The sequence below is a fragment of the Apodemus sylvaticus genome, chromosome X (assembly GCF_947179515.1).
Source record: "Apodemus sylvaticus chromosome X, mApoSyl1.1, whole genome shotgun sequence".
In the NCBI taxonomy this organism is placed as follows: Eukaryota; Metazoa; Chordata; class Mammalia; order Rodentia; family Muridae; genus Apodemus; species Apodemus sylvaticus.
In genome coordinates, this window is record NC_067495.1 from 8,672,685 (window position 1) to 8,699,060 (window position 26,376).

Below are 26,376 nucleotides of genomic sequence, written 5' to 3' on the forward strand. Positions count from 1 at the left end.
CCCCCACCCCCACCCCGCAACTAGAGGTTCTGAAACACTAACCTCAGATTGTAACCACAATTGGAAGTAAAGACTCTCCAAGGATGATGAGTGCTGGGAAGATGGCTCGGTAGAAAAGTGCTTGTTGGGCAAGCATGAGGACCAAGAGTTTGGATTCCTAGAATGAATGCAAATGTCGGGGAAGTAAGTATGCCGGTTGCTGTAATCCCAGCACTCAAGAGGCAGATAAGATTCCCCAGGACAAGTTGACTAGCTAGACTAGCCAGAATTAGTGAACTTTGGGATCCGTGAGAGACCTTGTCCTCCAAAATGGTTGCTAGGTAGGGTGATACATGGTTTTAATTCTAATGCTTGAGAGGCAGAGGCAGATGGATCTGTGTCATGCACACCACACAAACACACACAAACACACACACACACACACACACACACAAGAAATAAAAATATAAAGGTTGTGAAGTGAATGGTGATGGGGTGGGAGGTGGATCCTAATTCAGTCTAAGTAGAATGCTTATAAGAGGAAGAAATTTAGACACACAAAGACACACAGAGATGCTGTGCCCAGAAGAAAGAACACCTAAGGATGCAGAGAAAAACTGGTCCATCATATCTAAGGCCTCAGGGGGACCCAACATAAGCAGATGTATGTCCTGTCCGAGTCACTGTTCTATTGCTGTGATGAGACACTATGACCAAGACAATTCTCATATAAGGGGGCTTGCTTACAGCTTCAGGGGCTTAGTCCAGTAGTCCAGTTCCATGCCAGGGAGCATGATGTTGGGACAGTAGCTGAAAACTACATCCTCAACTATAGGATGGGAGCTAGAGGGAGGGAGGGAGGGAGGGAGAGAGGGAGGGAGGGAGGGAGGGAGGGGGAAGGGAGGGGGGAGGAGGGGGAAAGGGGGAAGGGAGAGGGAGGGGATAAGGGAGAGGGTGAGAGGGGAGAGGGAGGGGGAGGGGGAGGGGAAGGGGAGAGGGAGAAGGTGTTGGCCCAAGATGAAGAAAGACAACTGTGCTATATTCAGCAGACACCCTGCCTGCGCCCCAACTTCTTCCACAGTCAGCAACAGAAGATCTAAGGCTGAGTTTGACTGTGCTGAAAACTTCTGATTTGGACCATTACTGCTATACTAGCTGACTAGTCTGGTAAGTACTATAAAGTAAGAGAATCCCGTGTAGACAACTCTAGACTAAATTATATCTCACTAAAGATTTAGGAGAGAAGTATTACTTTTCTCCCTCCCCCTTATGGCAAAAACAAACAAACAAACAAAAACAGAGCAGGCATAAAATCTTTTGATTATCTTTTTTGGGGGGGGTGTTTGGTTTTTTGGATTTGGTTTCTCTGTGTAACCCTGGCTGTCCTGGAACTCACTCTGTAGACCAGGCTGGCCTCGAACTCAGAGATCTGCCTGCCTCTGCCTCCCAGAGTGCTGGGACTACAGGCGTGTGCCACCACCACCCGGCGTTCTTTTGATTATCTAATGTAAGGAACAAGACAGGGAGGAGAAGCTTTCACCAAACACATAGCAAAGATTTTCCTCTCCAGAGAATCCGCACGATTCTTCAGGAGTCAGCTGTGTGCTAAGCGCTGCTGGGTTCCCAGGAAGTGAGGTTTGTACCCACAGAGTCACCTAAGGACCAGGAAGCACATGAGGTCACAAGCTAAGAATTTCTTCAGGACCTGAAAGGATCATGAGCAATTATGTAATTATGAGGCTAATTAGAAGTCCTGGCCCACATAGCAGCCATGACAGGTATGAGTTTCTACAGATTTCCCAACTGAAATGCCCCAGAGCCTGTGTGGCCCTGGCATGGCCAGTTTCTGATTTCTAACTCCAGGAATCCGATCCGAGTGTTGGAAGCATGCCTTCCGTCCCACAGAGTTCAAACCTAGTAGCAGCATTTAACCATTCTTAGTTTTCTGATAACCTGCCAGGAGGCAAAATTTATAATCAACCGCACGGTATTTTGAACATTAGTTGAAATTACACTTGATATGGGCTCCAGATCATGTTTCATTCAGCCAGGCTCCCCCAGTTCCATTGCATCTAGAAGCAAAGGTCATGACCTCTTTCGAAAAGGGCTCAACGGAAGGGAAAATAGCAAGTCTCCGTGTTGAAGTAAAAGAATTTGGTTCATAAAATAAAACTCAGGCGACAGAAGGCAAAGGGAGTTTCCGCTGTTTGAAAAGGGGCTTTCTCAGCACAAGCTTGGAAAAAAAAATGTTGATGATTTATGCAAATGAGAGAGGAAATGTGCCCCGAGGGATCCTGGCATGGAAGCTCAAGTCGGGGTTCTGGTTCCGAGGCTGCCTGTGTGTCTGATTCACTTGGGGACTGGGGCTGAGCCATTTAACCTCCCTGCTTCAGAGCCCCTCATCCATCCACTAATGCAGCCTAACACGCTGTTCTTCTTGCCCCTGAAGGGGAGGCAGTAAAAATGAATGAAATGTCGGGGAATTACATCTAACAGCCATCGATTAGAAATAGAGCATATGGTCTTAATGACTGCTTGTTTCTGCCACAAATTCAACTCTGTCTTGGGCTAGCTCTGGGGGCCGCTCCCCACTTGGCAGAGGTCTGGAAGGCAGTGAGTGCTCTGCCTACTCCAGGGGTGCATAACGAGGCCCTGGTCCTTGGCTCCCCCTCCCCCACAACCTCCACAATGGAACCGCACTGCCCAAATCTGCCCAGTCAGTGGGGATTTAAAATATTCCATCCCGTGTGTTAAAACATGTGTCAGATCACGTGTCCTGATCATTGCTTCAGAAAATATTGTCACTCACACACCTTCACAGGAAAGGAAGCACCTGCTCGCTGCCTAAAGTCCTTGGGAATGGTTAGAAATAGGCAATAAAGCTGGAGGGACCCACTGATTGATTGAGAACTAGGTAGAGAAAGATGAAGCTGTATATAGATAGGGGTGGTGGTGTGAGTTATCTACTTATAAAGCACCAATGTTTATGCCAGGAACTGAATTAAACTCTGAGAGTTCCCCCATACAAGGCTTTGGGGGTGGGGACAAAAAGGACAACATTCCCGGTCTTGGTGGCTTGCAGTCCAGTAGGGGACAGACAGGTTACCAAGGCAGCAGTCTGCTTTTGTGCTGTAAGGAGAACAGGGACAGCTTGTGGGATTCAGGAATGGTTCCCAGGTCATAGTGCTGTCGTTGAGAATTAAAGGATGACCAGGAGCCAGGGTACTAAGAAGGGCAGACGTTCAGAGCAGACAGAAGATAGAGGAAGAGCTGCGGATGTAACTCAGTTAGCAGAGTACTGGTCCAGCATGTATGAAAATGTCCTGGGTTCAATTCCCAACACTGCATAAACTGCGCATAGTGATTTCAGTCCTCACAGGAGGATCAGGAATTGAAGGTTATTTTTGGCTATACAGTAAGTTTGAGGTTAGCCTCCACTACATGAGACCCTGTCATAAATAAATAAGCTGGGGTTAAGAAGATGCCTCAGCCCTGGTGGCAGGAGCAAGGGTGAGCTGGACCCACCACTAGTCTGTTGTACGGTGGCATGGGCAAGGGAGAGATGTCCTCTCCTTCCTTCACCCTTACCATCTTCAGCAGGCAAAAGAGGTCAGAAGAGCAGGAGAGCTTGTCTTCCCGTTCACCAGCTGCAATGTTCGTTCGTTCGGGAGAGCAGGCCCTGTACCTTGCCTGGGCAGCACAGTAGTGCTGGCTCTGATGGCAAAGGCAAGGGTGAGCCTCCCCGAGGGTCTGAGATTGGGAGAGCTTACCCTGCCACTTGCCAGCTCCAGCACTGGGTGAGCTAGCCAGGGCAGTGTTAGAGAGCTTCTACATATAAAGTCGGTACAGGAAAGCTGCCAGGCTGACCAACTCAGCTACCATCCAGGCCCATATCTGGAGTTCATGAAGGAGTGGGTCCTACAGATTCAAAGGTACAGGATCTCCATGACACAGGGTAACAGCGGGATGATATCTGATAGGAGTCCAGGTGAGGATCTAGGACGAATAGTATAGCACAAGCTGGGAGGCCTTGAACCAGACCAAAGACTCATTGCAGTTAACATGTGCGAGTGAAGATGGGTGTTAGATGGGCAAAGGGGTATACCGTGAGACACACTGGGACACAATGCAACTTCCACAGATGATTTGTCTGCTTTTGTTTGTTTGTTATTTTGTTTTCTTTTGTGGGGAGGTTGCAGGGGTAGAGAGCAGATATATACAGATAGAGAGATCAGTGGAATTGGGGTAAAATCATGTGACACTCACAAAGGATCAACAAAAAAATGTCCAAAAAGATTTAAAAAGCAGCAACAGCAGCAGCAGCAGCAGCAGCAGAAGAAGAAGAAGAAGAAGAAGAAGAAGAAGAAGAAGAAGAAGAAGAAAGAAGAGGAGGACGAGGAGGAGGAGAAGGTGGTTTAGTGGTTAAATTCTTGCAGAGGATCCAGGTTCAATTAATTCCCCCACCCACTTATGGCCATACACATAGATAAAATTAAAAGTAAAGCACATATTTAAAAATATCAAAAATCGCCGGGCGATGGTGGTGCCTGGTGGACAGCCAGGGCTATACAGAGAAACCCTGTCTCCAAAAAACCAAAATCCAAAAATCAAAAAAAAAAAAAAATCAAAATAGCCGCCGGTGGTGGCACACGCCTTTAATCCCAGAATTCTGGGAGGCAGAGGCAGGCAGATTTCTGAGTTCGAGGCCAGCCTGGTCTACAGAGTGAGTTCCAGGACAGCCAGGGCTACACAGAGAAACCCTGTCTCAAAAAAAAAAAAAAACTAAATCCAAAAAAAAAAAAAACAAAAAAAAAAATCAAAATACATGAAAAAATTATTGAAGAAGAAGAAGAAGAGGAGGAGGAGGAGGAGGAAGATTGGCAAGACCAAGTTTGTGTTGTAGAAAGATCACACTGAAGTCCTGAAGCAGGAGAGGGAAGAGGTCCCTATAGGGAGCCAGGAAGATACCACCATTCCTTTGTTGTTGTTGTTGTTGTTGTTGCTGCTGCTGCTCTGACAAGTGCTTGAGAAAAACAATTTAATAAGAGGAGGAGGAATGGTTGAGTTTGGCTTGGGCCTGTTAAAGATCCCATGTAAGGCAAAAAGGACCTGGTAGGCCAAAGCAGTTCACAGTTGCCTAGACTTCAAATTGTCTCCTTTTTGCCCCCATCCCCCACCTGTAGCCCTAGTCTATGCGATGATGTCACCCCCACTCAGGATGCTGAGCCTTCCTCTCTTAGTCCTCTTCGGAAGCACCCTCAGAGACTCACCTGGAGGCATGCTTTACTGATCTCTTAGCCGCTTCTCAATCCAATCAAGTTGATGGTCAAAAGGATTCATGCAAGAGGAATGATGAGGGTGACTGAACAAAACAAAACAACAACAACAACAAAGCCGTTGAGGATTTAGCTCACTAGTAGAGTCCTGGGTTCAATTCCAGGAAAAACAAACAAACAAACAAACAAACAAACAAACAAACAAAAGTGAAAACCAAAACCCAAAAAAAACAAAAACAAAAAACAAAAAAAACCAACCAAATAAACAAAACATTAGATAGCTGGGGAGATCTCTCAGTCAGTAAAACACTTCACTCAGAAGCATGAAGACCTGCTTTGCACATCCCCAGAACCCATGTAAATATAGTACATCCCCAGAACCCATGTAAAAAGCCCGACCCAGTGCCCAGTGGCCAAGGCCTATACCACCAGCAATGGTGAGCCTGGATGGTAGAGAAAGTTGTACTCTGGAAGCTTCTTTGTCAGTTAGCCTGGCTTATATGGTAAAGTTCCAGATCAAGGAGAGACTCTGACTCAAAACAAAAGCTAGAAAGTACCCGAGGGCTCTTGTTCATGGTAGTTCTTCAACCTCCACACATGGGCCCTACATAGGAGTGCATCGCATATACCTTCATGTTACACACACATTATGAATACACACACACACACATCCTGGAAGTGACATTCACGTAAGGACATAATGCAGCATTGCTTGTACACTGAGCCGCGAGCACAGTGACTTTACAGGAGTGGATATCTGGAGAGAGACTGGGGGTGGGGGAGGGGAGAGTCCAAAGGAAGAGGAGGAAGCTCAGTTACTAGGGAAGACAGAGTTGTAGAAGCAGGGAAGATGGAAAGTCTGGGGCTGGAGAGATGGCTCAGCAGTTAAGAACACTGACTACTCTTCAGAAGGTTCTGAGTTCTAATCCCAGCAACCACATACATGGTGGCTCACAACCATCTGTAATGAGATCTGACACCCTCTTGTGGATAAAATAAATGAGTAAAAAAAAAAAAAAGAAGAAGATGGAAAGTCTGGGAGATAGTATCACCAAGGTCACAGGACAAAGAGGTGGTTGTGAAAACGAACTAGGTGGTGGCTTAGCTTCTGATAGAGATGTCTCACTGAGACTTCACAACAGAGGCTGTGGGTAACAAGGTCCACCTGGGAGCTAGCTTTATTAGCACGCAGGAAGCCCGGACTCCACAAGAGTGCCACATAAACTGAGTGTGGTGACATATTTGGAGAAATAGAGGCAGAAGAATCAGAAATCCAAGGACATCTTGCACTGTATATTGAGTTCCAGACTAGCCTGGGCTACATGAAACAGTCTAGAAGAAGGAGAGGAAGAAACCTTATAACAGCTCTATATTAGACCAGTGGGATTTTCATCATATGTAATATAATCCTGTCATCAAACAATTAAAAACTTTCATCTCTTCCAATTCAGGTGGATTTTGTTTCTTTTTCTTGCTGAATTGCAGTCATCATGAATAGAAGTGACGACAGGCCTCTTAACCTAGTTCTTGATCTCAGAGAGAAAGCATTCAATATTTTACCATCAGTTCTACTGTTTGTTGTAAGTTTTGTTTAGGCATACATTATCAATTTAATGATTTATCAAATAATGAATCCCTGTTCCCTTTTTAAGTCTGCTAAGCATTTCTACCATGAATGGGAGATGATTTGTTTTTTAATGGTTTCTTTGTGTGACCTTGGGAAAGTTACTTTAACTGTAAAATTTTAAATGACCTGCAATTTGGCATTAAAAGTACAACTTTGCACGCCACGTGCGCACGCGTACACACACACTCATACAGGTGGGCATGGTGGTACAGTCCTAGGACTGGCAGGCAGAGGCAGGCAGATCTTGTGAGTTCAAAGCCATCCTGGTCTACAGAACAAGTTAGTTCTAGGACAGCCAGGGCTATTACATATACAGGCCCTGTCACAAAAAGCTTTATATGTACATGTGTATGTGTATGTGTATATATGTGCGTATGTATGTATATATGTATGTGTATGTATGTATATATTTTTTCAGTCTCCAGGTATATCATTTCTGAGCTTTTACTCTGGGAAACTTAATTAAATTATCCCATATAGAAGATGAAAAAATAATTTTTGGTTTTGTTTTTTTCTAGACTCAGTATCTCTGTGTAACAGCCTTAGCTATACTAGAACCTGCTCTGTAGATCAGCCTGGCCTTGAACTCAGAGATCTGTCTGCCTCTGCCTCCCAAGCTCTGAGATCAAAGGTGTGTTCCAACACACCCCTGGCCTACAAAGGATAATTTTTTAAGATTTAAAAAAATTTTTTTCATGTTTTGCCTGCATATATATGTCTGTGTGTCAGATGCATCTTTGGTGTCTCCAGAGGCCAAAAGAGCATTTCAGATCCTCTGGAACTGGAATTACAGACGGTTATGAGCTGCCACATGGGAATTATAGTAGTAGTTCTCAAGCTGTGGGGTGTGACCCCTTTGACAAACCCCTATCTCCAAAAAACAAAAACAAAAACAAAAAATTCTACGTTACAATTCCTTCATACAGATATGAAGTAGCAACAAAAATAATTTTATGATTGGGGATAATAGGAACTATATTAAAATGTCACAGCATTAGGAAGGTTGAGGACCATTCAATTATAGTAACCCCCACATAGGACTCTGAGACCTTTCCTAAGTTCAAGAGACTGGATTTGAACCATGACTAGAGGCTTTGGGTTTTTTTTTTTTTTTTTTTTTTTTGAAACAAGGTATAGATAGCTCAGGCTAGCCTTGAACTTATGACCCTCTGCCTCCCTGCATTGGGATAATAAGCATGCACCACCACATTTGTCAAGGCCTAGGGTGTGGCCATCAAAGTGTCAGGACTTCGGTCTCAAGTATGCTGGAGATGCCGATGTTCTGAGCACCTTTCTGTGTCTTGCTCTCAGCCCAGGCCTTCCTAGATCCCTTGCCGTGAGGATCAGGAATGGGCTCTCCCTCTCATGCTATCTCTCTGTATTTGCTACAAATACTGTAATTGTATCTCTTTCCCCCTCCCCAGTGCTAAAGATACAACCACACAAGATTGCCCCACTATGCAAGCTGGAGTGTTCCCAAGGGTGACGCCTGCCAGTCTCCCTTTTGCAGTTCTGCTTTGCTATCTGGGTTTGCTTGTGAGTCTCTGAGCGATGTCCAAATCAAAGATCATACATAGCATCAGTGGAGGGCATTGTTCTGGAAGATCAAGTCATGCTTCTGGCTGGTAGTGCTGCCTCTGGTGGAAAAGGACTCCTAGACCAGTGCTAGGTGACAAAAAGGCCCTGGTCACTCAGGAAGCAGTTGGCTGCATGCTGGGAAGTAACGTTCCTGTTTCCATAACTGTTGCTGAAATATCTGAGAGATCAAACTCCCAACAACAGGGGGAAGAAGAGAATAGTCAGGATGGGGAGGAGGAGGGGGAGGAGGAAGAAGAGGAAACAGAAGCAGTTACATAGAGGGGAGGCATGGAGAAAGGAGGGAGCCAGGCCAAGTGCAGGATGCAGTGTAACCGCTACTTTGTGATGCTTGTGCCCATCTTTGGCAAGAAGGGCCCCAATGCTGATTGCTAAACCCTATGTAATCCTGGCTTTTCTCTAATATGACCGTGTTCCCCAAGCAAAAGACAGAGAGGGGACACGGAGGGAGGGGAAGAGGGAGGATGAAAGTAGAGAGAGGCCAAGCCTGCTAAAGTTGCTTGTTGTAGGAGCTCTCTGTAAGTGGAGGCAGACGAATCAGGCAGGTCACGCTTATTCACCTAGTGGGTTTTGAGACCAGCGAGAGCTACAGAAGACACTATCTCACAAAACAAACAAACAAATCTTTAAAAAAAAGTAACAAGAGAAGGTAGTCATTTTCACATTAACATTTCTGAAGGCCTTTGTGCCAAGAATTGGACACAAAAACAAGAAACCAAAGATGAAACAGACAGAAACAAACAAACAAAAAAAAATGTCCTTTTGTTTCCTTTTGGTGAGGTGCTAAGGATGGAGACTGGGGCTTAGTGCAGGATAGTCAGGGGCTCTGCCACACAGCTACAGCCCCAGTCCCAGCACTGCTCTAAAGAAGGGAAGGTTCACCTTTCCAAGCTCATCACTCGGGAGGCTAAGGCAGGAGAATCATCACAAGCTACATAGTGAGTTTTAAGCCAGTCAGGGAGATACATCAGACTCTGTCAAAAATTAAAAATTGAAAACAAAAACTCAGAGACTAACTTGCCCAATATCACACACCAGGCTAAAGGACATAGATGGCCCTTTAACCCAATGGAACAAAGTGCAAATCTACCATTTTCTTATTTTTATATATTAGTTTTCTATCTATCTTATCTATCCATCTATCTATTATTTTATTTCTTTTTTTTTCAAGACAAGGTTTCTCTGTGTGATGCTGGCTGTTCTGAAACTCTCTTTGTAGATCAGGTTGGCCTCGAACTCAGAAATCTACTTGCCTCTGCTTCCCAAGTGCTGAAATTAAAGGTGTGCGCCATCACTGTTAGGCATACTTTTAATTTTTTTTTTTTTTTTTTTTTTTGGTGTTTTGGTTTTGTTTTGTTTTTCGAGACAGGGTTTCTCTGTGTAGTTCTGGCTGTCCTGGAGCTCATTCTGTAGACCAGGCTGGCCTCGAACTCAGAAATCTGCCTGCCTCTGCCTCCCAAGTGCTGGGATTAAAGGTGTGAGTCACCACTGCCTGGCCCATGAAGGATTTGAAGGATTCGTTTGGCAGAACTCTAACCTGCATGTTCTGCAAGCACAGGGACTGTGTGCCATTTGCTCACCACTGCACACCCAGGCCTGGTATAGTGAGCAACTAACGAATGCTTACTAAGTGAGGGAGTGAGAGAGTGACAGAGCGCTCTTCTACCATGGCCAAAGCTCTGGGCTCCACCCTCACTCAGCACGACAAATAAGACAGCTTAAAAATAACTGATTTAGAGCCGCAGAGATGGCTCAGCGGTTACGAGCACTGGCTGCTCTTGCAGAGGGCCGGAGTTTGTTTCCCAGTACCCATGTGATTGATGGTTTACAATTGACTAAAACTCAAGTTTCAGAGGACCTAACATCTTCTTTTGGCCTCTGAGGATACCAGGCATCATTCATGTGATACATAATTATTTACATCCAGGACAAAATGTCCATACACATAAACTAAAAATTAAAAAAATATTTTTGAGACAGGGAATCTCTGTTCAATGCTAACCCTGGCTAGCCTAGAACTCACTCTGTAGACCAGGCTGGCCTCAGATTCAGATATCCGCCTGCCTCTGTCTCCTGAGTACTGGGATTAAAGGTGTGCACACCACACCCAGCACGGATAGTTCTCTAAAACAAAACAAAACAAAACAAAAACCCAGTTTTTAAAAAATGGTATTTATTGGTCTGCCTACAAATCTGACTGCTTGTCAAGTGTATTCAAACATGTGTGTGCGTGGGTGTTCAAATTTGTGTGGGAATGTGGAAACATCACAGGGCACTGTGTGTGCTTTCTGAAACTCTGCCTATTTCTCTGAGGCAAGTTCTTTTCCTTAACCTGGTGCTTGATCTCAGCTCAATGGGAAGGCAGCAAAGCTCATGGGGGATCCCTGGTTTGTAACAGACGCAGGAGGGGGGGAGGCCTGGAGTCTGAAATCTGGTCCTCATGATTGGGAAGCAAGTATTCTTTTGAGACATCTCTCCATCTGCCATCCCCACCCCCCAAAGATTGTAAAAGAAGAGTGAATGAAATGTGCCCCTAAACCCACTATTGGCTTTGTGCCCTCCTAATCAGAACCAGACTCAACAGCTTCACAATCACCCATAGGACCTTGGGAACCATTGTCCCTGAGAAAGAATTTCCAAGTATGGCTTCTCTTGCTTCATGCCAGCTGTATGCACCCCCACACCACCCCCTTGGTCTCCATGCTCAAAGCCAGCTGGAGTTTCCTGGGACCTGGAGCAGTACATCCCTAAGAGTAGAGCTCTCAGAGTGCCACCACCTTGCCTGGGGCTTTTCCCAACTCCTGTCCCGAGTGGTTTGCTGGCCAAGTCAATGCTACTGTTTCCACAACATCACTTCCTCTGCAGCGTGAGAAAAGAGGAAGAAAACTGCCTCTGTGGCTCTCCTCTTCCCCCAGGGAAAGCACAAAGCTCTTGGAAACAATCAAAGCAGCCCTGTGTGCAGGGGAGACTTTTGTCTGTGCAGTCAGGGGTTGCTGAGCCTGCGACTTCCTGCAGGGACATTCGGCAGCTTTGCAGATAAATAAATGCTCACATTCAGAATGACCAGCCTAGAACACTTTTATGAGCCTTTCTCTTCCCCAGGCTGTACACAGATAATAAATCAAATTAGCATCCTGAAGCTCCGGTTCAGTGCCCACCATCGTCAGTTCTGCTCAAGGGATGAGTGAGTTTCCGAAAGGCTGTTTCCAACTATCATCAGCTGGTGAAGTTGGAAAATTTTTGGACACTTCCAATGCTGGATAGGCCTCAGACTGAAGTTACAGGGTCCTTTTGGCCATTCCAGACCAGACTGTAAAAGAGGCAGCCAGAACCCCAGCCTTGGAATCCAGATTGGGTTGTAACTTAGAGAGAAAATACACATTTTCATTTCTCGGTCAATAATCATAGGAACATGAGCCAAAATAGACAACTGTCAGAAGGAGAGGGAGGGGTGGAAAGGGAGGGTGAGATGCGGAGGAGGACTCAGGATTACAGTAATAATCAGAAACAGAGCAGGCTTCTTTCCTATTCCCTGCTGCGTCTCATCCATGCTTGCAGGATAAGACTGAATAAAGGAGAAGGTTTTTCTTCAGGTAACCAGAAGTAAAACCTGCTCTTATTCATGATCACCAGACGGTAGAACAAAAGGGTTAACTGCTAAGATTTAGGGGTGTGGTAGGGTATAGAATGTGTTTTGGAATTGTGCCCTGTCTTGGGCCACTAGAAGGAACAGGAAGGCATCGATGTGATCACGGGTGTCATCCCACTGACTGGCCTCCCAGCCTGAGAGGACTGCCACTCGGAAGCAAGCTATGTACTGTGGTCCTTGAATTAATAAAAATAAAATAAAATAAAATAACCATAGGCTAGAGAGACAGCTCAGCAACAAAAAGTTCAGCAGCACGAGGATCGGTGTTCGGTTCCCAGTGCCCATATTAGAAGGCTCACAAACACCTGTAACTCCAGCTCGGAGGAAATCTGTGGGCTCCTCTGACCTCTGAGGGCACCCAGCACTCACGTGCACATAAACGCAGACACACAGAGACACACATACACTTCATTTAAAACATAATAACATGATTCTCAAAAGAAACGGAACCCACTGTCCAGAGGGGGTATCCATGCCTATTCGTAATTCGAGCACTCTGGACAGTGAGGCAGGGGTGTTGCCAGGAGTTCCAGACCTGCTGGGGGCTACATACAGAAAGTGAGGCCGCCTCATAAAACAAAACAAAACAAAACAAAATAGCCACAGAACTGCAACATTTAAGTGGATTTCCCAGCTCCACCCCACTAGAAGGGAAGTCAGTGAACCTTGTTCTGTGTCTGTCTCTCAGCATGGAGTGTCTACACAGTAAATAATAAGTGTGTGTGTGTGTGTGTGTGCGCGCGCGCGCGCGCGCGTGTGTCTGAGGCCAAGTAGCAGCTTTTCAAATGTGCCCTCTATTGCTTGCAGAGATGACTGACTAGGGTAGAGGTGGAGGCAAGGGTAGAGATGGGAGGTTAATATATTTTTGAATTACATTTCCTGTTATCTGGAAACATTCAAAAAGAGAGACAAAAGAAAGAAAAAGAAAAACAGAAAGGGGGAAAAGCTATAGGTTTTATTCAACCAAGACAATCCTCTTAGGGTGAACAATGGTTAGTGCTTTCTGTAAACTCACTTGCCCTCAATGAGCTTGCCAATCATTTATTTCGACACTCATTCTCTCAGTACTTACTGAGTGCCTACTATATGCTAACCACAGTACTCCACGCAAATATATAGGCATCAAGTGAACACTAGATTTTCTAGAAGAGTCTGTACTTTGGACAAGGTGACTGCTGCTACGGGCTGTTTAACCAAGCTACACTTTGAGAGCCTTGGGTTCACATTCTCACATAATTTGCAGGGCAATTGAACCAGCAGTATAATTATCTTTTTCTCTGTGCCTCAGTTTCCCCGCTCTGCCAACCAAGGCCCTACCTAGCCCAGAGCACGAGAGGGAGAGGCATCGGTAATTAGCACAGTTATCTCACCCCAGGACTCCCGGGTCCACAGACCACTGCTTGGTGTTATTTCCCAAGCTGGCTAGGCCCTCTGCCGCTGACCCTGGAAATCGGGTCACGGTAGACAAGGCGGAGTGTGCAGAGGGAGGGGTCCTTTGCGCGCGGCTACTCGGGTTTCCCTAGGGCCGCCGGATAGTCTAAAAACTCACTTCGGAGGAAGGGAAAGAGCGTGAAGTGGCTCTTTCGATCTGAGACACCCCCTCCCGGAGACATCACCCCCTCCTCCCAGCCAGGCGCGGAGCGAAATCTTAGAAGCCGAGGCTGCTGGGTTTGAACAGAATGCCGGAGTCGGTGGAAGTCGGAGCTAGTCCCCCCGAAGGTCAGCGAGTTGTTTTGAGTTCTCGTACCCGGAAGGGGGGGAGCAGAGAGGAGAGGACGCCAGGGCCCAAGAGACCCCGCGTCAGAGCAGAAATTGTTTGTGCTCCGGAACAGGCAGCTCAGCGGAAGCCGCGACGGGGGCGGGTCACGTGCGGCGGTGGCCGTGCAGCTGCCGGGGGAGCCCGGCTGAGACAAGGGCCCGGCGGGGCGAGGGTGGCGCGGGGCGGCGGCTTTCGCAGCCCAAGGTGGGAGCCCGGTAGTCGGGGCTCCGGGAGCCTGGGGAGCCGGGAGCTCGAGCCCCGGAGGCGCACGCCTTATGGAGGGGGTGGTGTGGGAGCCAGGGCGCTCCGAGCTCCGCATGGTGCGGCGCGGGCGGGAGGAGGACGATGGCCGGGGGCAGTTGGGGGACAGAGGGACATCAGCGGGGCTCCCTCCTAGCAAGAGCTAGATCCACGCGGAGATTGCGGGAGTGGCTGAGACACGACCAGGGAGGCGCCGCTCTTGCAGTCATCGGCCTTGTTTTCTTCTCCGAGGCAAATCCCGGAACGGCCGGAACAGCAATCCTTGCCTGAGTCCCAGGGGCGCCCCACTACGCATGGGGGGGGGGAGGGCGCATCCTACAGGGTACCCCCAGTCGGAGGGCGACAGAGCAAGATGGGAGTCAGTGGCGTGCACGAATTCACACCCCCCTCCCCCGGGAGAGAGAGCTAGCCACTCTGGGCCTCCTCGGAAGTGTTAGGAGGGTCGAGGGGGGTACTGGAGAGAAACCACCTGCACCACAGAAGCTTGTGATGGCTTCGCGGCCGGTGGATTGGGCCGCACACGTGCACAGAGTGGAGCGTAATACTCTTGCGTGGGAGGGGTAAGGACACAAACTCGGCCACCTGCCAAGAACCCTTAGGGACTCTTCACTTTGGCGTCGCCCTCATTCTCCAGTGTCCTGGAATATACTCACTCCCCTTTCTAGGGGAGTCCACGATGCTCAGGTCTGAGGCCTGGAAAGAGTGTGGTAGTGTGGGCTAGCCTGGGACGAGAAAGCCACCCCCATTCCTCTCGCGAAAGCACAGAACAGTTGTCTTGCAAAGTTTCCTGTACTCCTCCCCACACAGCCCAGTTGAGGAAGGGTGGCTCTTCCGGAGGTTGAGGGAGGAAGGAATAGTCTCGAAGCTAGGACTGGTGCATTATTAGCTCCTTTAACTATGACCCTGGAGCGCGAGGGACACCCGGGTCCCCGCGTGTTGGCGTTCCTTCCAGACACTACACTTCAGTCCGCCCTACGTCTGTTTCTAGTCGCGGTAGCGGGTGCTGAGCAAAGTCTGGGACAACAGGAGACGCCATTTGCACCCCCCCCCACCGCACCCCTGCAGGTTGGCAGGGGGCGGGGGTGTCGCCCTCCACGGAAGCGAATTTCTGGCAGTGACACTGATTAGATGCCGTGCCGCTACGTGCACGGAATCGGGGTGGGCCTGCATCACTCCTGTTCACCACTCACTCTTCTGGTGGGAAAGTTGTGGGTTTCCCCCACCCTCCCCTCTCGCCGCACAGCTGCCGTCTCTGGGGGCGGAATTAGGAGAACACGTTAGCTCAGCCCGGGGAGGGAGGCTCTCACCGGGCCCGGGGAAGCCGCCGGGCCCGGGCCTCGAAAATCCAGCCCTGGCTTTGCGTCGAGCTGCAGAGTGCGGCGCTTCCGCGCGCCCGGCCAGCCGAGGCCTGGTTTCCATCTGCCCCTTTTGCCTCCGTGTTAAGTTCGCCGGGGAAAACCCAACGATCCGTGCAAAGCCCCTTGGAGGAGCGCTACCCCCACCCCAGCCTGATCCTGACCGATGGAAAAAATGACAGTATAGGTCAGAACAGGCTGCCCGGGAGGTTTAATGTGGCTGTCTCGGTTCCCGGTGCTAGGGGAGGATGGGCGCCTCGCCAGGAAACCGCCGAGGGAGGAGCCATGAGGGCCGCCTGCCCCTCTTGAGGCTAGAAAACGTGGATTCTCACAGGGACCAAACAAATGTGGTTAGACAGCTACGGGAACTTATCCCAGTTAAATACGGATTCGTCGTGTGTATTTCGAGCAACATCCCCTCCTCCACAATCAAACACACTGATTCAGTTACAAATAAGATGAAAATAGGTTAATCTGTAGATGCGAACCTTGCAGTCTACTTATCATGAAACCTGTCTACTGGAGGATCTGACCTGAACCCAATCATCTTGGTACAGACAATGTGTCCTAAGGTAGAAGAGTCCCCGTTACGCTACACCTTTGAGAACCTTTAATTAATAGAACTCGAAGAGACTATTTTAGTTGTAGTTTCTGTTTGACGCTGCTTTCTCTCCCTTGCACACTCCTGCAGGGTTGTTTGTACGTAGCTTCTACAGCCCACGTTTCTCTCTTGCCTTTCTTTTCCTGCCTACGTGCCGCAGGGTGCCGGCTGGAGGAGGCCACAGATCTATTGCTGCCGCCGCCGAGGCTGCCGCCCTCGGACTCTCACTTGCGCACCACGCGGCCTCCAAGGAGGGGACTTGTGAACTCTCCGGGTGGCGCTCGAGAACTGGAATTCTGATTTGGGTCTGCGGAATTTGTTTCAGAGGCAGCTCAGCCACAGCTTGGAGGTGGGCGGGGGGGGGGGTAGGTAGACACTGTACAGGGCAAGCTCCAGAGGTGACCCAGGCTCTCAGGAGCAAATCCTAGAAGCGGCTGTGTTCTTTGTCTCTCGCGGGGCTGGCAGCCTGGCACTCCCAGCTCAGATAAGGATCTACTCAGAGCCACAGCCCATTGGCAGCACATTTAAGTGATTAGTCTACCGCCGGTAGCCACTTATGAGAAATGTCTTGTCTTTGGGAAAGAAAAAAAAATGCCCTTCTTTGCGGCCTGCACAGGTCTTCCTACCGTGTCAGACATAGTAAGGAGACCCTTTCCTAAATAGGAATCTGGCCAATCCGGTTCACATGAACATTATTTATATTTGGGTGTCAGTGAAATGTAGTCCGCTAATGACAGAGGACTTGCCTTCTCACCCGGCCTCACCAAGAACAAGGTAGCCTTGAATCGTCTTGAAAAATCACCTTGAAAAAAGGTGGGTTGGAAGACTATTCTGAAAGAACCCCTGCTGTGTCCTTCGAGACCACGGGGGGGGGGGGGGAGTGGAAAGATGGCGTGTCTGACCCCTGTCTGGAACTTGACAGTAATCCAAACTAAATGAATGCCAGTAGAGAAAGCCCTGTCCTGGGGCTTGCAAACCCTTCCTCACAATCCTAGCACTCAGGAGACTGAAGCCCAGAACCACCTGGGATCCAGCGTCAGACCAGAAGGGCTGGCGGAAGTCATTCTTTCACCAAGTCAGGCCTTTAAGGTAAGGAGTCAAGAGATAATTGGAGAACATTCTACTTAGTTTCTTACCCCCTCCTTACCCATAGGAAGGGAATGCAATACCTAGCGAGTATATGTGGTACTGGAGTGCTCTACACACTAGAAGCATATTCTCCTCAGATCAACTCTGTTATGAGGTGGACACTAAGACTGCTTTCCTTGCCTTAATCGTGACGACCCCGGGGTCCAGAACTGTTAGCAGCTTGCCCAAAGCCCGAACGTTCCGAATAGGCCCCGGATTGACTAGAAAGACGGCTGTGTGGCCTCTCCCACGCTGTAGCTTGTGTGCTTTATTTAAGGGGGGAGATTCTAAGGGATTGGCTGGACCCCAACCCTCAAAAAAATGTGGCTTGAGATGCCCAACATCTTTGGCTGTTTGTTTGTTTGTTCAAAGGAAACCACCAGACTAAGGTTACAGACGCTGCCGTGACTCTGCAGCACAGAAAGGGCCAAGGGAGGCCGAGCAAAGGCCCCTAGCCCACCTAGCCGCAATAGCATCCGGCAGTCACGTCCGCCGGAGGTGACTAGGGCCTGGAGGTAGCCGATTGCTTAGGAACTCCTTATCGCCTATCTTCAGTGGTCCTGAGCGGCTTAGGTAAACGGCCACCCGCGGTGGTGACTGGTTCGTGCAGGCCCCCCGTCTCCGGGCGCGGCCCTAGGCTTCTCCGGTGGATCTGGCTGGATGCCGACTGGTGCCTCCACAGAAGCTCTCGGCTTCTCTCCACTTGAGGCGCCAGCCCTGAGCTAAGCTCCCCTGCTTGGAGCGGGAGAGCCCAGTTCATTAATCCAAGTTGGGATGGCTGGATCCGGTTGTTCGCCCTCAATTCAGCCCGATTACCACCAGCTCCCTATTCCCCCAAGCGCGCTCCAGGCCTCCACTTTCCCTTCCTCTTCCTGGCTCGCTCTAGTGCTTCGAAAGCTCGCGGCGATTATTTGCTTCCGAGTCCAGGTGGGGAAGGCTGTGCCCTCCCCCCGCCCCCCAGCCCGCATTTGTGCACACGCTGCTGAAGCCTGGGGCGCACAGCCGGGCCTGTGGACTCCCTGGTCCCCCGAGAAGTGGCAGCTGCTGCAGAGGATCTATTCTGTCCGTGCTTCGGAGTGACACAGGAGTAAAAATAGGAGACCTAGCCAGTAGGGCCTGTGCCTGAATTTGGGCTTGGGAGAGTAAATCCTATCTCCCACGAGGGCTAGTAGGTCTGCACCCCCCTCCCCCCACGCACAGCTTGTGTTGACCACAGTGTGACATCCCTACATGTTCCGGAGAGGCTGAGCTGCCTAGGCGCACTTGGGAACTTAGTGGTTTGGGGAGACCTGGAGAGGCTGGCCAGGCAGGAGAGAGAGAGAGAGAGAGAGAGAGAGAGAGAGAGAGAGACTTGCTCCTCAAGGCAGGACACCTTTCTTGGAACCTTGAAAGCCAGGGGAGCCTCTGCCTTCTTCGAGTGATGAGTAGCGAATCGCTGAGTCGCTGAGATTGTTTCTTTCAGGCTCCTTCCCAGCTTGCACCTCTCTCGCTTTCCACGGGCTGGAAAGATAAAATCCATGAGGGGGGGTGGGGAGGGGGTTGTGGTCGGGGGCTGGCTCAGAACTGTGCTCTCCACTTTGCTTACCAAGTTCACTGTACTCCCAGAGTGTACCCCTCCTCCCCAGGCCACACCCCGCTGGGGCTGAAGGGCCTGTCTCCTTCCTCGTTGGCTCAAATGTCGAGCCTCATGGGGAGAGGGTACATATTGCCAAAGTCACTAACCCCCCCCCCCCAAAGTCCCATAAGGATAACCTAAACACAGGATTCCCACACCCCGGACTAATCCTTCCTCGCCTCCTGGGATTAACTGGACTCAAAGGTCCATAAAACACTTCCGGCTGGGCCAGAGGGTCTGTCTGCAGAAACACTTTAAAATAGTCCTCCGTGGCCTGGAGTCGGAATTGACATAGACAATCCCTGAGTTTGGTTTTTTTTTTTTTTTTTTTTTTTTTTTTTTTTTTTTTAGGCTGTGAAAAAAATCATCTGAAGCGGGAAAGGGGTAGGCAGATTTCAGGAAACAAAACAAAACAAAAAATGGTTCCGCATCTTAACCAAATGACACTGACCCGGGGTAGGATGGATACCAACAGGAGCAGATGGGTTGCACCTGGCTTCTGAGCACATTTCAATGATGAACACTTTGAAACTTGGGGGCCAGTAGAGGTAGCCTCGTCATCTGTAAGTGGGAATTGACACGACCTCTGTCCACCTTAGGCAGGGTTAAGAGCCTGGAACTGTTAACACGCTTTGCAAACTCAGCTTGGCCCGTCCATTTCACTGTGGTCAGGGTCTCTCCCCCACGTAGAAAACACCAGTGCTTTGTTAATTAAGACAGTAGAACTAAGCCCGCCCCCAAATCCCTGCAAGGATATGGAAGACACCGTCGATCCAAAAGCGCGTTCATATTATGAATCCCTCCCCTTCCTCTATCTTATATCACTTCAGGTTAAGTTTCTGAAAGATGGGAGACTCTTTGGAATGTTCTAAGAAAATTCACCATTAAAATTCGAGGTTAATGAGAACGAAAAGAGTCCTTCAAAATGGATTAAACCACATTTTAAGACGAAAACCGGAAGAATATAAATTCAAAGTAGCTTCCTGGCCTTGTCCCCTTATGTAGGTCTGGAGAGCAGATGCTGGTACAGAGCCCACCACACACACACACACACACACACACACACACACACAACCTAGGACTTGACAGATTTGAACAGCAAGGTGATGCTAGGCGAAGACCAGAAAGCAAGACAACGATTTGGTTTAAAATGAATATGAAAGGAAAGATTTAGGCCTGTTGGTGTTTCCTGAAGGCCCAGAGCTACTCAGGGAGGTGAGGGGTGTCCTGTAATCTTCTCTGAAGAATTCAAACAAGGTGCAAAAGGGATGAAGGCCTAGGATGAGCATTAACCTAGCCTGTCTGATTTGGCCCGGGCTGGGGTTAGAGGTGGCGAAGTGGAGAGAGGCTGTATCTGAGCTCCACAGGCCTTCCTCTCACTTCCTTGGCTATGTGGCCTCTGGCTAGGGCTAACCAGCCTCCAGCTCAGTGCCCTAACCTTTAAGCCCTCCCCGCCCGGATGCCTAAATTGGATCTCCAGGCTTCCCCTTGCCTGGCAACCTCGGCTCTTTCCCTTCGTGATTTAACCGAGGTTCAGAAAGCGTGTTTACCGCGGCAGCCTTGGGCGACTCGCTCGGCGGAAAAAGCCCCTACGCCAGCGCCGACCAGTAGGGGGGGATTGTCTTACAGATTATTTTCCCTCCTGGTTTTTGTTTTGTTTTGTGTTTTTTAAACCAGAAGGCGAGGTTGGAGAGGGGGTGGGGTGGCGTGTTGCTGCTGTTTTCGAGAACACTGTATTTGAAAGAGAAACAAAAGCCGTTTTGGAGGTAGCACGGCTGTTTTTACATATAAAAAAGTGCAATGAATACCTAGAGGCCCCCGGCAGTGATAAACTAAACGCTCGGTGGATTTCAACTATTAGCAGTTAATCTGTTATCTGCGGTCACCAAACAAGTTCTAAGACTCCGAGGATACTGAATTCCTGTTCCAATTGAGCCCAGATCTGTTGGGCACATCCAATGCCCATAGTTTCTCCCAGTGCAAATCCAGTTTTGGAGAACTGGGTTTTTCAGATTTGGGCACTGATTCGAGGTCTCATTAAATTTTTTTAGACAGTAAAGATCTGCCTGCCTCTCCGCCCGGACTCACACCCTGTTTGATTCAGAAATGTCTTTAAAATGGTTTCACACACACACACACATACACACACACCCCACCAGTTTCTCAGGCCTCTGAATTTTGTACGTAGTAGGCCTCCAAAATATTAGCAATGTGCGATAGAAACTAAAGTGAATCTCTGGGCCTGGAAGAGAGACTGATACGCAACCTCGTCCTGGGAAGCCTATTGGGGTGCCCAGATCTCCCCTTGGGCCGCTGCAGCCTGCGTTCATCTTCGGCCTCCGCGGGCCAGGACGGGCGGGGTAGGCCAGAAGGCGCTAAGCGCCTGGAGCCTGCACGATGATAAATATTGCGCAGACAGCCCATAAATAATTTGCATTATGTTCAGCTGACAACGCAGGGCGATTAATTTTAATAGCTACATATTTGCCTGGGCTGCTGCTTTCGTAGGCCCGGTAATGAAAGGCGAGAGGCCGCCCTGGCTCCGTGCTCATGGTCCCGGAAGGCAGCCGGGAGGAATGGGAAGAAGGCCCGATGCGGTTTCTCCTCCAGGCAGTCCCCAGGGATCCCCAGTCCCTGCCACCCCAACCCCACCCCGCCCTCTGCGCAGTGTAGAAGTGGGGTGCGCGCGAAGCCCAAGTAACCCCGAGGCCCCAAACACCAGAAGCCACCATAATGACGCTGCAATTTGTCCGGGTGGGGAGAGCCACTTGTGGACAGGGAGATCCTGCGGTGGGTGGGTGTGTGTGGGCGGGGGGGGGGCATGCCCGCCACCCAGACCAAACCCAGAGTGAATCAGGGCTGTGGGGGGGGGGGTCACAGTCCACTTTGGTCCTCGGGGAAGTGTGGGTGTTTTCCAATGCGCTGGCCTATCTGCCAGTGGATCTTGAGCTTGGCGAGGGCTTTGCCGACCTCAGGGCAGGAGCAAGGGGCAAAACAAAGCTGTGGGGTCCACGCACCCTGGCCTCTTTTTGGGTTCAGAGTCCTCTTAGCCCATCCTGCACCCGGAGGGAAGCACACACACACACACACACACACACACACACACCAATGCTACTGGTTGCAAAGCACCGCCCGTGGAAAGGATGGAAAGAAAGGGTCCAGGGCAGCTCTTTAAAAGAAGGGGCGGGGAGCAGAACGAGGCGAGCAAGGCCACAACCCGGCAACCGTCGCGGTCCCGCGGTGGCCCGGTGCGTGCGTGTGCGTGTCGATGTGTGCGTTGCGATGACAAAGCCCCGCTGCCGTCAGCAAGCTCCAGGCTGCTAGAGCGTGGGTGGGGGAGGGGAAGAGAAAGTAGTAGGGGGTGGAACCCTCGCTCACGTAGGTAGCGGGGAAGCTTCTCTGGAGAAAGAGTTCATTCATGAGCCACAGGAGTCTCCCCGACCCGGCCAGGTGGAACTGGCTAAAGCCAGCACCTGTGTGTTTGCCTTTTTGGAAACAAGCAAGCGCGTCGATCATTACCATATTTTAATTGCCTTTCTCGAAGGTCATCTCTAATTATGGGTTACGAGAAGGGCTAGCTAAGGGGTCTGCAACGCCTTAGTGTGTGTGTGTGTGTGTGTGTGTGTGGCCTCTGAGACAATGCTCCTAGCTCAGATCGAAATGCCATTCCGAGGGTGTCCGCGAGCGCCTGCAAGACTGTCACGACGTGCTGGCTCCACGCAGACCCGGCTGCGTGCACAATAAAAGCCCGAGCAGGCGGCAGAGGGCCGTGCAGACCCACGGGTTTTCTTTTTAGAAACGGTGGTGCGAAGAGACTTGACAACAATAACGCGCAGCAGGATTAAACCAAGTGCATTTTCGTTGCTAGGACTGAGAGGGTGTTTAACCCATCCGATCCCCCAAGAGCTTTTTTTATGGCCACATAGAGACAGGTGCGGGGCATACTGAGGCTTGGGACAACCTATTTTTCATATTAATCTCTTCCCTTCTTTAAGCATGGCTGTCCATTACAGTGAGAGCGAACATTTTTAATGTTTATTCTTTTGTTTTATGGAACATTATATCAGACTAGCTGAAAAGAAGAAAAAAAAGATTGAACTGAGGTGGTCTTTTTTTTTTTTTTAAACTTTTTCAAAGTGTGCGTTTTTAAAGGTGCTTCCTCCTCGCCCCCACCCCTTTCTTTTAAAATCACTTTCAGAAACTCTTGAGGCAAAAGGCTGTACTCAGAGGGAGCGGAGCACAGGGGCCTCGGGTTCTTGGGACAGGGCTGAAGCGGGCAGAAATCGGTAAGGAGCTGTTGGGTAGCGGTGAGCAGCAGCCGCCTCACGGAGCTCGGCTTTCTCAGAAGAGCCTGCCATTTGTGAGTCACCGGCCTTTTTCTGGGAATGCCGCTTGCTGGAGCCAGGGCCCGGCTCAGGCCTCTCCTGACTTGGAGGGTCTTGACTGCCTCTGCTTCCTGCCTGCCCCCACACCTGGCCTCCTGGCCTCCCCAGCAGCCAGCTCTGCTGGGAGGAAGGCAGAGCCAGATGACTGGTCCAAAGCCCCAGAGACCGCCTGGCTTTCTCCTCCCCTGTAATCATAACCAGATGCACTTAAACGCCTTTCATCAGAGGAAGCCCAAAGCCCTTTAACAGGAGGCAATGAAAACCTCACAAGGGCCCATCAGCATGCGTGCTGGGGCCCCTGAGCCCATTTCTCAACCAAGTCAGCCTGAGGTTGCCAGAGTCTATGCTTTCTCCTCCTGTACCTCTGAGGCCAAAAAGTTACCCAATCAAGTCAGTTGGGGGTGCCAGGGCTGCTGTTATGTGTGTGGGTACAGACCCCACAGAAAGAAACAGGCATATAGTAGTAAACCAGCAGCTAGTGCTGTAGGTATAAGAGGCTTAGGAAGGTGGAGGTGTTCAGAACAGTTTCTGAGGTACTCAAACTATCCCTCAGGCCACTGCTCCCTACTAAACTCTACCGAGTTTAATAGTTGCAAGAGCAGCAACTCTTTTATTTATCTGTAGACCCTGGCACAAAGTAAGCCATTCAAATGTTTGGGCAATAACAGCTGTGGTGGGAAAGCAAGATGTAGTTAGGTTTAACATAAGAGTTCTGCCCCGAGCAGTGTTTAATCTCCCGGGACCTCAGTGTCCTCATCTGTAAAATGGGCATGAGAATGCCTATGCTCACAAGGTTGGGAAAGCATCAGCTGAAGGAAAGGCACAGGAAGTTCTAGGAAGGTTGTAATAAACTCTCAGTAAATTTCCTGCCTTTGTCCTTTAAGAAGGATGGGGAGGACTGGGACTGGGTGTTTGGAATGCAGCCTAGGGAAGGGGCAGGGATTGTAGCCCCTAGCTGAGTCTAAGTCTTGCTGCCTTGGAGTTTGAATTAGAAGAAAGGATTGCATATAGGACTGGGTGCTTTGGGGTCCACTTCTAGGTTTGGGGGGTGTTGTGTAGCTAGGACCACCGAAAAAGGAGGAAACTGAGGTGGAAGGAGGAGGAACTGTTTCCAAACCTGTACCCACCGAGTGTGGTGACTTATGGTGTAATCCCTGTACTACATGAGCTAGCCTGGGTTATATAGTGAGCTCTAGGTGGGGTACAGAGTGAGAGTATCTCAACCCCCCTGAAAGTGTGCATTAGAGGCACAGGCAGACCATCCCCAAAGCAGCGAACAGTTGGAGGAAGCCTTTCCAGACTTTGGTCTTAGTTTCTAGACAAGGGGCTCAGACTCCTGCCCTGAGGCCAGGCTACCAGAGAAGAGGGCCCACAAGTTGTGGTCTACGAGACGTCCCTTCAGTCTTGACCCCCGCTTGTCTATCATGGTTGTATTGAATCTGTGACAAGTCCATCCCCTAGCATTAGGCAGGGAAAGGGTTGGGTTATGTCTGGTTCTTGTCATTGTTGTTCCAAATTCTAGCTTGTTCTAGAGCTCCCAGTTCTTAGCCTCCCCAGCCCTGTCCTTACCCATAATTACTCATAATTCTGCCATTTTCCCCCTCTCCTTGTTGTAGGTCGTATTACTTGCAGCACTAGGGATCAAACCCAGAGCCTTCTGACTGTCTGACAAGAGCCTCCTTCTTGTGTTTGTTATATAGTGAGCTCTAGGTTTGTTATAAGACACTGAGCAGGGTGTCTTAATCTGCCCAGAACCTGCACATATGGCTAGTCTCAAAAGCTGGTTTGCTTCATCTCCTCCCTAGGAGGCTGGACTTACAGGTTCAGTGGCTTCTGAGGATCAGAACTCCAGCCTTAGCACTCTAGCCCGCAGCACTCTAGCCCGCAGCACTCTAGCCCGCAGCACTCTAGCCCGCAGCACTCTACTAGCCCTTAGCACTTTGTCTGTGAGAGCTTTAACCTTGAGCCATCTCCTGGTACCCACCCCTCACCCCCATTGAAAAGACCTTTCTTTCTTTCTTTCTTTCTTTCTTTCTTTCTTTCTTTCTTTCTTTCTTTCTTTCTTTCTTTCTTTCACAGATTTATTTATTTTATTGTATGTATGTGAGTACACTGTTGTTCTCTTCTGAAACACCAGAAGAGGGCATCAGATCCCATTACAGATGGTTGTGAGCCACTATGTGGTTGCTGGGAATTGTACTCAGGGCCTCTGGAAGAGCAGTTGGTGCTCCTAGCCACTAAGCCATCTCTCTAGCACCCAGAAAAGACCTTTCTAGATAGCCCAAGTTGCTTTTGGCTATCAAGGGATCCTCCTGCCTCAGCCTCCTGAGTCACATGGTTCTTGCTTGTGGTATTTGGGGGTGGGGGGCTGGGGGGGGGGAGAAGACCTTCTCCTCTTTAGTCTTTCACATTCTGTGTCTTGAAATCTCTTCCAGGAGGCCAGCCTGAAGACTAAAGTCAGTGGGTTGCCTGTCTGGGGAAGGGTTGGTGGAGGAGTAGCCTTCCCTTGGGGTGATTCAGCAAGAAGGCCCAGCACTGTGAATAAAAACTCACTTGACTGGGGTGTGACACAAGTTGGAATGTCTGGGTCAGGGAGTACAAAAGTATGGGTTTGTAAAGGAACGAGGAAGGAAATACTGTGAGCTGGGTTTACCTGCCCGTCCTTTTCATCCTTGAACCACAAAGTCAAGGATCTTCGTCCTACAGGAGACAAGAGAAATGCAGGGGAAGAAAAGAATAGGTGGAGAAACAAAACCAGCTGACAGAAGGACTTGCTCTCTCTGCTGCTTGCCTGGACAGCCAGTGTAGGTCATGGAGGGAACAACGGGGTCTTTAGTGACGCCCCCTTTCGGGGAGAGGGAGTGTAAAAGCCGTCTCAGGAAGGCGTAAGTCACTGTGCTATGGGGGTTTTGTGAAGATTACAATGCTGTGACATACAACATGTCTGTAGTTTGAGCACTTGGGAAGCTAGTAGTTCCCAAGCAGGAACAAGCAGGAATTTCACTATGTACATAGGGAGACCATCTCAAAACAAGCAAAAGAATAAGGATGATAAAGACCCCATAATTTTTAAACAAAACATTTTTATGTTTATGAGGTTTTTGTCTATGTGTATGTCTTTCTACCTACTGAGTGCTTGGTGTTG

General features: G+C 49.4%; 1 protein-coding gene across 1 annotated transcript in view; it reads left to right on the forward strand.

Annotated features, from left to right (window-relative positions):
* The first annotated feature begins 13,654 nt into the window (after positions 1 to 13,654).
* The window catches only part of Bcor (BCL6 corepressor), a 124,186-nt gene continuing 111,464 nt past the window's right edge, over positions 13,655 to 26,376 (forward strand). The window contains exon 1 of the mRNA XM_052170447.1: positions 13,655 to 13,846. The gene's annotated coding sequence lies outside the window, so the exon portion shown is untranslated. The remainder of the gene's footprint in view (positions 13,847 to 26,376) is intronic.